Raw genomic sequence first — 10,586 nt, 5'->3', positions numbered from 1 at the left:
AAGGAGGGGTCCTAGTGCTTCTCGAAGAAATTACTTCTCCTCAGAGCTGTCCATCAATCATGCTGCCTGTAGTCAGAAGCCCGGCTGCAGTGGAGGAGCACAAAGTCTGCCTGAAACACAGAGAATCTTACAACTTGGGAATGTGCCCTGGGAGCTATGGATGCCAATAACAATCATCCTTCACATTTACAAAGCCTGGTTTGTTTGCAGACAGCATCCTGGAACACTCCATCATTTAAAATGTAATCTGGGGAGCTGGGTTTGATGGAATCGTTGGTAAATGAATGGACATCCAAAGAGGGGGACTGTGTGCCTCTGTCTTTCTGAGGGAGAGATGCAGACAGCTGAGGCGTCTGAAATGTGGATGGATTAGACTCATTAGCGGCTTCTGCTCCAAGGCACAGCGTTAACTGTGATTTGCCTGTTATTTCCATCACTGTCTGCTGGAGGCCACTTAGCTTTTAGCTGGAAGAGGATTTTCACCAGGTAGGAGCTGGTGCTTCACTGCAGGGCTTTCTGAGGTCACCAAGTAAAGCTGGGAGCAGCTGCATGGCAGGCTTCCTGCTCTAAGTCCCAAGCAATCCCACCGCCCTAAAAGTAAAGTGTGCCCACAGGCGGATACTAAACACACTTGGAGCCAAATGCTGGCTGCCATGTGTGTATTTTTACACTGATTCAGTAGTGGATTCGGCGTGGGTCCTCACCACTGAGGGAGGTTGGCTTCCCATCCCCACCCCACCCAGCCTGCAGAGTGTGTAGTGGGGCGTGAGTTCTTCCTAAAGCAGGCGGGCAGCACAGAACGGCATATTAGACCTGGGTAGTAAGACAGGCCTGATGTGGCTGCCAGAGACTCAGTGGGTCCTTTTCTTCACCAGCAGAAATGCAGAGTTCCCAAAGCAAAGGACATTAATCCACCAGAAGCAGTCACCCTGCAGGACATTAGCCTAGCTTCCTGAATCCTCTCCTGAAAAGATGTCTGGGAGACACAGAAAAAAAAGAGTAGGTATTATAAGGCTATCTTCTCTTCTTATGGCTAATATATATGTTTATCTGGTCTTATTTCTTCGGTTTTATCTTACAACTAAAGGAAGCTCACCATGGAAAAGTTTAAAAAAATACAGAAAAGTCAAAAGGGAAGAAGAATCTGCTAGGCTGCTGTCTATAGAAAACACAGCTGGATTTCATTTCTGTCTTTTCTCTCCATATTTATATTTTATATAAACATTATATTTATATCCTGTTTTTCTCTATGTGCACATGTTTATATATTTCAGAAATGCTCTCATAGGACACATGCTCATTTAACCTTGCTCCTTACAGTTTATAAATCTTGAGTATCTCTCCATGTCATTAACTTTAATGTAATGTACAAAGCTGGATGATATCTTAAGAGATTAATTTCTGTTTCTCCTCCATATATTTCCCCATCCTTTCCTCCCTACCCTGGTCCCCCCACCCACTTAAAGCAGAGAGAAAGCTCTGTGTTTCATCCCAGTAAGAGTCTACAGCCAGAAAGAAAGAAGTTGCCATCAAAAATCTCCTGTCCTGGAATTTGTTTCTGAAGATCTCAGCCCACTGAAGGTGATAAGTGAGATGAGTCAGAGAGACACATCAGGTGAAAGGAGAGTCAGGGAGAGAACAGCAGGGAGAGGAAGGGGTGGGTATTAAGGGGCCTTTGGGACCTGTGGGGGCAGAGCCTGAGGAGGTGGCCAGAGCGGAGAGGGAATGGTCTTATGACGTGTTCAAAAAGACAGAATCTGGAGACAGGCTCCCAGCATCAGCAAAGAGACCTCATCCCTGGGTGGACCAAGGTCAGTCAGGAGCCTCTCACCTGTGGGGGCCGGTGTTCAGGGTAGAGGATGCTCAGTGGTCACCGGTGTGAAGAGACGATTGTAATTACAGCCGTCGCCCTCCCGTTACCTCGCCAGCCATGGCACTGACGACGAGCCGGAGCTTCACCATGACCAGGGGGCAGAGTGGGCGGAGCCTTCGAAACAACTGAGGGACTTGCATCCAAAATTTAGGTTGAGTTAGAGTCAATAAAGGAAACGAGAATTCTTGTAGAGCTGGGCTTTGAAAGCAGAGTCAGGCTCATTCTATGTACTGAACCCACCCATCCCATAATGCTCAGCACAAAGCGTAATTTTAATTTTCCCACTATTTGATCTCCTTAGTCTTAACTTTTATTTCATTATCTAATTACTTTCTTTATAAAATTTCTGGGACGAAGTGAGAGAGTGGCATGGACATATATACACTGCCAAATGTAAAATACATAGCTAGTGGGAAGCAGCCGCATAGCACAGGGAGATCAGCTCGGTGCTTTGTGATCACCTGGAGGGGTGGGATAGGGAGGGAGGGAGACGCAAGAGGGAGGGGATATGGGGACATTGTATACGTATAGCGGATTCACTTTGTTATACAGCAGAAACTAACACAACATTGTAAAGCAATTATACTCCAATAAAGATGTTAAAAATTTTTTCACTTATCATTTTTTTCTTTCTAATTTTCGGTCTAATTTTACGTGTTTACTCTTAACATTTCGTATCTGTATCCAGCCTGTATATACGGCAAGTGGGAAGTGTCCGCACCAGGCAGCCACAGTGAGGTTGCTCTGTGACCTGAGCCAGCCAGCCAGGGCCTTGTCCTCCCTCCAGCTGACCCTGCAGTGACCCTCCCAGCCTCCGGCAGCAGGTCATGTTCTCTGCAGAGAGGAACGGATAGGAGAGGCTGCCTGAATCGCTGGCGAATCAGGCCAGTCCAGGCAAAGCCCAGATCAGAGTTCTCCCTCACAATGAACCACAGGTCCTTCTTCCAGTTCACCAGAAACCTCAGCCAGGAGACAGCGACTCCTCCTGCACTAGTAGCTTGGGATGACCGCAGGCTGCTGCACAGGCTGCAGAATGACTCTGATGGTGGCACCTGGGTCAGTGATGGCCCCGGCAGCTCCCTGGTGGTGGAAGCGTCCTATAGCAGCTGCTCCGTCGCTGAGTGGGACTCCCACTACATCATGCTGGTTGGGTCGAAGGAGCAAAAACAAAACAACAACAAACAAAGGTCCAGTCCAGTGGTGTTTTTTCACATTTCAAGCTATTTAGACCAGTGATGAGAATATATATGATCCCCGGTACCCTTGGTATTTTCCCTGTCCATCCACTGTACTTGGACTTGTGCAGATCCCTAGCAGTGGATGTTTGGAAATCTCAGTCAGACACAAGCTCTCCCCTGGGTGGGGGCAGGGAGGGGTCACAAGAGCCAACTTTTATTGAGAACCATGTCAAGGAAGTAGCAGTCAGACCACAGTGGAGGCTGAAGAAGCAAAGACTTCTCTTTGGGGAAGCTGAGAGAGAGATTGGGCGGTAATTGCAGCAGACGCGGTTCAAGAGAGGATTTATTTGGAATAAGAGTTTCAAAGCATTTCTAGGCTGAGAGGAAGCAACACAGGCAGAGAGAAATGTTGAAGCTACAAGGTCAGGGGAGGTCTGAGCAGCGAGGTGCTGGGGAGAATGTGAGAAAACCGGATCAAGAAACCCATTTTTCAGAGTCACCCTTGAGTCTTTCTTATCTGGTGGCTGCTGGCTACTTGGGTCACTTTCTAATATCTGTCACTTATTAAGAACATCATAACGAAGAGGGCAAAATAAAATTTAAGAGTCAAGGCAGAATAAAAACCTACCTCTCCTCTTGTTTCGGATTGTGGTTATACGGATATATATGATTGTCAAAGCCCATTGAACTGAATACTTATAGTTGGTTCAGTTTATTTTATGTATCCCAACATAAAAATAAAAACAAACCTACCTCTCCTAGGAGCTATAGAAATATTAATTAGGAGTTCTATTGACAAACACGATTACAATAGTTTAGGGACAGTCAGAATTATAAGGTGTGAAAGCAGGAGTGATACAATGTTTTTATTTCCCAAGTATGATTCTAAAAATGCACATAGAAGCTGGAAAATCACTATTAATTCTGCCCTTATTGGTGTAAATTAGACAGGAATCTCTCAGGCTGAATCAATGTGTAGTCTGCATTTTGTGATCAATAATACTGACAGCTAACATTATAATGCTAGCTAACATTAGTTACCATTTCTATAAGCCAGGAGTTTCAGGAGTATTATTTCATCCTCATTATGAGCTTCTGAAGTAATGGCATTTTCCCAATGAGGAACCTGCAGCTCAGAATGGCTATATTATTTGCTTGAGGAAATAACAGATCTAGGGTTCAAGCCCATCTCCGCCTGTGTCCAGAGCTCAAGATTTGAACCACTATGTGGCCCTGAAATAAAAACTTCTGAAATTTTACTTTAAATGTAACTGAGGAAGGGAGGGAGACATGATATTCAAAGAAACCAAATGAGTAGTATTTTGGGTAAAATGAAACACTTTGTAATGTGATGAATCAGATCATCTGTTGCATAAGTTAATATCTTTGCAACTGTCCATTTTCTCATTATGGGGCATATGCTCATGTGGCCAGGGCTAAGGGGAGGAATGGCATCTGTCCTCACCCCGGGGCCTTTCCTTAATGAGGCAGAGATATGAATACTCAAGAGAGTATTTATTCTTTCAATAAACTTTAGTAATAAATCTACCTACAACTTCTGCTCACATCTCATTGGTTAGAACTGTGGCACATGGCAAGGGAAGTAGGGAAATATCACTTTTTGGAGCATATACTGTCACACCCAATTAAATCAGTTGTTCTTTAAGCAGAAGGATACTGAGAACCTAGCTAGAAGTCCACGCCAGAGAGAAAGAGAAGAAAGGATTATGGGAAACCAGAGCACAGACTTGGGAGAAGGCACAGTGACAAGATGGCAGGCAGAGGGCCTGGGGTGTTAGGGCAGGAAGAACTCCTCGACCATCTGCCCTGGGTGCCAGCACTGAAATGGAAGCCCTTGGCTGGCTCTGCCTGTCCTGGCATCACTTAGCTCAAGATGTGGAGGCTGGGAAAGGAGTCCAAGTAACCAAGTGTAGATAAGGAGGCTGCTCCAGGCTTAGACAGACAGCACTTGACAGGCCCACCAAAGTAGGTCTGCATGAGTGTGGAGGGGAAAGCCTTCCTCCTCCAAAACAAATCCATGGTACCATTAGGAAGGAGGATGATGCCAAGAGGCCAGAAACCACAAATATTCACATGCATTGTACACCTGTTTTGCTGGTGCCTCGGGGTTGGAGGGTGTGTGTTTGTGCTCTGACTGTTGCATGGGTGAGGCTACTGGGGGAGCCAAGACCCTTCTTCTTAGGTCAACAGGGTTGTAGCTCCTGCCTTGCGGTGCTGCTCTCAGGGGGGTTGAATTGAATGGACTCAAACTGAATTTAATTGAGGACTACTGATTTCAAAAAGAGGCAAAGCAAATACACTGTAGCATCTATCAAAGTGTGGTCAGTGGACAACTGCATCAGAATCATCTGGAAGTCTTGTTTAAAAACATTCATTTATTTATTCATTTATTGAACAAACAGATATTGATTTCATGTATGTGACAGGCATAGTGTGAGGAGCTGAGAACAAAACAGTAAACAAGGCAGACATCATCCCTGACCTACTGGAATATTCAGTTTAGTGAGGAAAACAGTGAAAAGTAAAAGCTGTCATAATCAAAAAGTAAATAAAGCAATTGCGCATTCTGATGTTGCTGTGAAAGAAGCAAATCCTGGTGGTGACCACAAGGGACAGAAATCTACAGGCTGTCTTCTATTTTCCAGGCGCCAAGTCCCTGAGACCCTGTTAAGCCCTGGGGAAGGGAATGATCTTAACACAAACCGAGGTCACTTATCTCACCACCATGGATACCTTAGAGTCAATGTTAATTTGATTTAGAAAACCAAAGGGACTTTTTTTTTTAACATGGTACATAAACTTCCCATGTTTATCTCCTCTCACTAAATCCCACTAAACTCACTAAATTGCTGGTAGTAAACCACAAGTTCTGAGAGACTGGGAAAGAGGAAATAGCTGTTGAAAGTTTTCAGTGTGTTTTTGGAAGATAGAACACAGATGAAATAATGATAGCAGAGGGCAGGAAGTTATCACCTGTGTGTGTATATTTCAGGGAAGATGTACAGAGAAGGGAGGATGCTCATGATAAGAGAGTCAGATCATCCTACAGAACCTCAAGAAGCTCAAGCTTGGCACCACAGACTATGGGAAGCAGAGGGAGGATATGGATCCAAAAGAGGGGGGTTGGTTGTCTTTGCACAGTGCAACTGTCCCCACACCTACCACCACAACCTCCTCTCTGTCATCCCACACAGCCACAAACTAGCTCCACCTGTCTTCCTTCTACAGAAAATGGACTGCTTAGTATTTGGAGAAATGTATCCAGAAATCTCCAAGCTCAGGTACATCAGGAGGGAAGGAAGGAAGCATAGGGATAAAAATAGGATGGAGTAAGTTAAGTCAAGGTCTGCATTCTGAACATTGGAATTCCCAGCCCGCCTGCCAAATTCTGCTCCCCTGACCCTAAATCAAAATATATACTTTCCTAAGCTGGAGATTGGCGTGTTAATTTAAGGAAACACTTACTGGTCCCAGAGAAAACACTTTAACATGCCACCATTCTGAGTTCCCCCAGGGATAGCAGACGGATCACCCACATTGGAACCTATGAATTAATCAGCCCTCTTCCCCCAATCTAAGGCAAACAGAGATCTAAGTGAGTGTTTTTAGAGCTTATCCCTTAAGAAAAGGTAGGAAAATAGCAATTTGAGCAAAATGAAAGATGAAAGAAAAGAATCTGAGAAAAATAAAGGTGGAAGGAAACAGAGATGAAGCGGAAACAAGAGAAAAAAAATTTAGTTGAAGTATACTTGATTTAGGAAAGTTGTGTTTTTTTTTTAATACAGTTATTACTTTACTGTCCTCAGGGAGATGAAGAACCTATCCTACCGATAAAACAAGAATAAATTGCTTTTAGAAAATAACAAATAGAAAATGAGATAAAACTCTTAAAAATACAAATACATTAACCTAAATTTTTTAAAACTCTGAGAATAGTTTGAAGATAGTTTTAAAGAATAACCCAGAAGTCACCTAGGAAAATAAAACCAAAATATGAATAAAGGAAGAGAGAGGAAATGCAACAAGAGGATATATCTGTGAGGGTCTATGCAATAGGAGTTCTATTAAGAGTGAGGTCAGAGAAAACAGACAGGAAGAAATCATTAAGGAAATAACACAAGAAAATTTCTCAGAACTAAATTTGGGTCTCCTGACTGCAAAGGTTTGTTGAGTGTCCAGGCCTATGGACAGCACAACACCCATAACAAGGCTCATCATGATGGTATTTCTGAATACTAGAACAAAAAGAAAACCCTAAAAACATCCAGGGAGGAAAAATAAAAGTCTGTATACAAAGAAGCAGGAATCAGAATGTTATCAGACTTTCCAGTAGCAATACTGGGTGCTAGACAATGGTGAGAAATTCCTTTAAAAGATTATGAGGGAAGATTATTTTCAGCCTATAATTCTACATTGACTCAAGGTTGAATGTAGAATAAAAACTTTTTTTGATGTGTTAAAAGATTTACCTAAAGTGCACATTTCTTTAGAAAGCTGCTAGAGAATGTGCTTTCACAAAATGAGAGAGCAAACCAAAGAAAACATTGGAAGCAGAAAATCCAGTCCAGGGGAAGGTGAAGGGTAGTCTAGGAACAACCAGACAGAGTCCTAGAAAACAATCCATGGACATTGGGACAAGAACATAGAGAGTTGTGGAAAAAGGTCCCCAGCAAAAACTGGGACTGACAGATTTTTGTTAGGGACTGAATGTTTTTGTCCCCTCCCCCAAATGTCATATGTTGAAGTCCTAGTCTCCAATGCAATGGCATTAGGAGGTGGGGGCCTTCGGGAGCTGTTTGGATCATGAGGATGGAGCCCTCCTGAATGAGATTAGTGCCCTTATAAAAGGGACCCCAAAGGAGCTCTTTCACCCTCTCTCTGCCATGTGAGGACACCATGAGAAATCAGCAGTCTGTAACTTGAAAGAGGACCTTCACCAGAACTGGATCATCCTGACACCTGTCTCAGACTTCCACCCTCCAGAACTATGAGAAATAAATTTCTGTTGTTTATAAGCCACCAGTCTCTGATACTTTGTTATAGCAGCTCTAAGACAATTATCCAATGTATATGGGTATTTTTTCTAATATGACACACCGTTAGGTGACTTTAGGAGTGAATTGGCAATAGAATAATAGAAAATTATGCAAATTATCAACTCCAAGGAAGACAGAACTCTATATAAGAGAGTAAACAGTTATCATGTCATTACTTGGTGCAGTAGTAAGCAATGTAGACGATCACAATTTAGGCATTTTAAATATATGATATTTACCAGGAAATGTGAAACAATTCTATTGGGACAACTGGAGGTGGTGAATTGCTAGTGATGGTAAAAGAGCTAATAGTCAATTGCTCCAGTAGAAAGTCAGTAAGTATTGCCTAACACGGATAACTGAGGAAATAGTACTGTAAATAAATTCCTGAATGTCATATCATCTAAATGCACTGCAGGCTTAACTCTTTGGTAAGTGTCATCACCTGAAGAAGAGAGCTGATGTTAAATTTGTATTCAATATCTTTAAGCAGTAATTGCAAAATGTCGAATTGTGTTTTATTACCATCCCAACTTTCAAGAGCCAGAGAATATTGACTACCACTAGTTTCCTGAGTTGAAATGGTGAAATCTAATTCTGCTAGTATTATGGAACAATTTACCAAGTGTGTGATAACTCCCTGGTGGCGCAGTGGTTGAGAGTCCGCCTGCCGATGCAGGGGACATGGGTTTGTGCCCCGGTCCGGGAAGATCCCACATGCCGCGGAGCAGCTAGGCCCATGAGCCATGGCCGCTGAGCCTGCACATCCGGAGCCTGTGCTCCGCAACTGGAGAGGCCACAGCAGTGAGAGGCCCGCGTACCGAAAAAAAACCAAAAAAACAACTATGAAATGGAGATTTTATATTGTCCCCCAAACCAATTTTGCTTTGCCCTATTTGTGTTTCTGGGTATAATTTAAAAGGTTTTTAAGTAGTGAATCACCCTGTACTCTTTTCAGTCCCTATAATATTAAGAAACAGGATTATATACTTGACTCCCATTTTCCATTTGTTAATTTTTTTTATCATGAGAAAGTCACACAATCAGAATGAGGATAGACTGAACACTAAGATTCAGTAGACTCATTTTCAAGAGAAAAGTTGTAATAGAAAGAGGAAATAGAATAAAATTCACCCTGAGATAGCAAATGATCCAGTGCTAACTCTTTCCTCTGGCTGGTTTACTTTTGCAGTCATCATTCTAGATGCTTTGGCCTAAAGGATCTTGTATGTAATTTAAACACATCCTCTGTTCTTGGAACTGAGATAACTAATTTTGTATTTTCCATTTTGCAAGCAAAGTAGAGGAAGCTCTGGATGGAAATGAGGCGAATGTTTAGGCAAATATATAATTGCTCAGTTAGAAACACCTTCATCCAGAAAGATAAATCAACGTAACTCATTTTGGTGGCATCTTCTTGAGCCAAATACATTTCAAAGTAGGGACAGGATAGGATGCAAGCTCTGAAATTGAAATGCAGAGGTGTATTTGTATCAAAATCATTTTCTCTCCATCCCTCTAAAATAGGAAGCTGCTGCCCAGAACAGACCAGAGAGCCCTTTCCCACAGAGCTGATGCAAATAGAAAAATTCAACACTTCACCTTGGTATTCTGCTGCCAACTTTGACAAGAGGAGAAAAATCCACATTATATCCTAGATCTGCCTGTACGAGGACTGCTCCAGGTTATCATTTCCTTGTTACATTTTTGGAGATTTAATTATCATTTTAACTCTTTTCTCCCACTGGGGAAAGGACTTTGTTAATTAAATGTTCTAATGACCTAAATGAAAAGTTTTAATGAAAAGAAAATAAAACTGTCTTTATTTAGGACTATTTTATTTAATGAAGATAAAATAAAACTAAAGTTAAGCTAAAAGTTTTAATGAAAATAACAACTGAAAAACATTTGGGGTTGGGGAGGGATATTTGTCAAAGGCAGGGAAGACCTATGGACAAAGAAAATACTTTTGGCAAACTCTGAATGCCCTCATATGAACTCAGTGAAAAGGAAAATGGTAATTATTTTACTGTCATTATTGTATTTTTTGGTTGAGAAAAAGTGAATTACTGGATTTTTGTTCCTGTAATTCAGGAGATGTTGCCAGCTGACAGGTATTAAGTCTGCAGGTAGCAATCTCAGTCTGGCTAAATTTTGTTGGATATTTGTTGCTGAAAATATTGACTATAAAATATACTACATCAAAGTTGAATAAAAACATCCATCAGTATTTTAGACAGGCATGTTATTGATAGCTTTCCTTCTGGAAAGACCTTGGCCCGAACCCTAGGAGAAACACTGCCTCCCGTGATAAAACAAGGAAGGACTTGACCACATTGCCTCTCAGTGTCCCAAAGAGCCAGGTGCCCAAGCACAAAATACCATGCAGTTGTCTGCCCCGACTTAAGATGGGGAAAGGCGTGGGGACACCCGGGACACCCAGGCACTGAGGTGCTAGGATGAGGAGACAAGTTCCAG

At 42.4% G+C, this 10,586-nt stretch overlaps 1 long non-coding RNA gene across 1 annotated transcript; it reads left to right on the top strand.

Annotated features, from left to right (window-relative positions):
- Positions 1-255: 255 nt before the first annotated feature.
- Positions 256-1,693, top strand: LOC309793981. The gene is made up of 3 exons (XR_014291965.1): positions 256-486; positions 879-999; positions 1,467-1,693. It is a non-coding gene; the product is annotated as an uncharacterized lncRNA (long non-coding RNA).
- Positions 1,694-10,586: the final 8,893 nt, after the last annotated feature.

The sequence above is a fragment of the Mesoplodon mirus genome, assembly GCF_964341445.2.
Source record: "Mesoplodon mirus genome assembly, chromosome: 2".
Taxonomy (NCBI): Eukaryota; Metazoa; Chordata; class Mammalia; order Artiodactyla; family Ziphiidae; genus Mesoplodon; species Mesoplodon mirus.
This window is presented reverse-complemented; position numbering and strand designations above follow the sequence as displayed.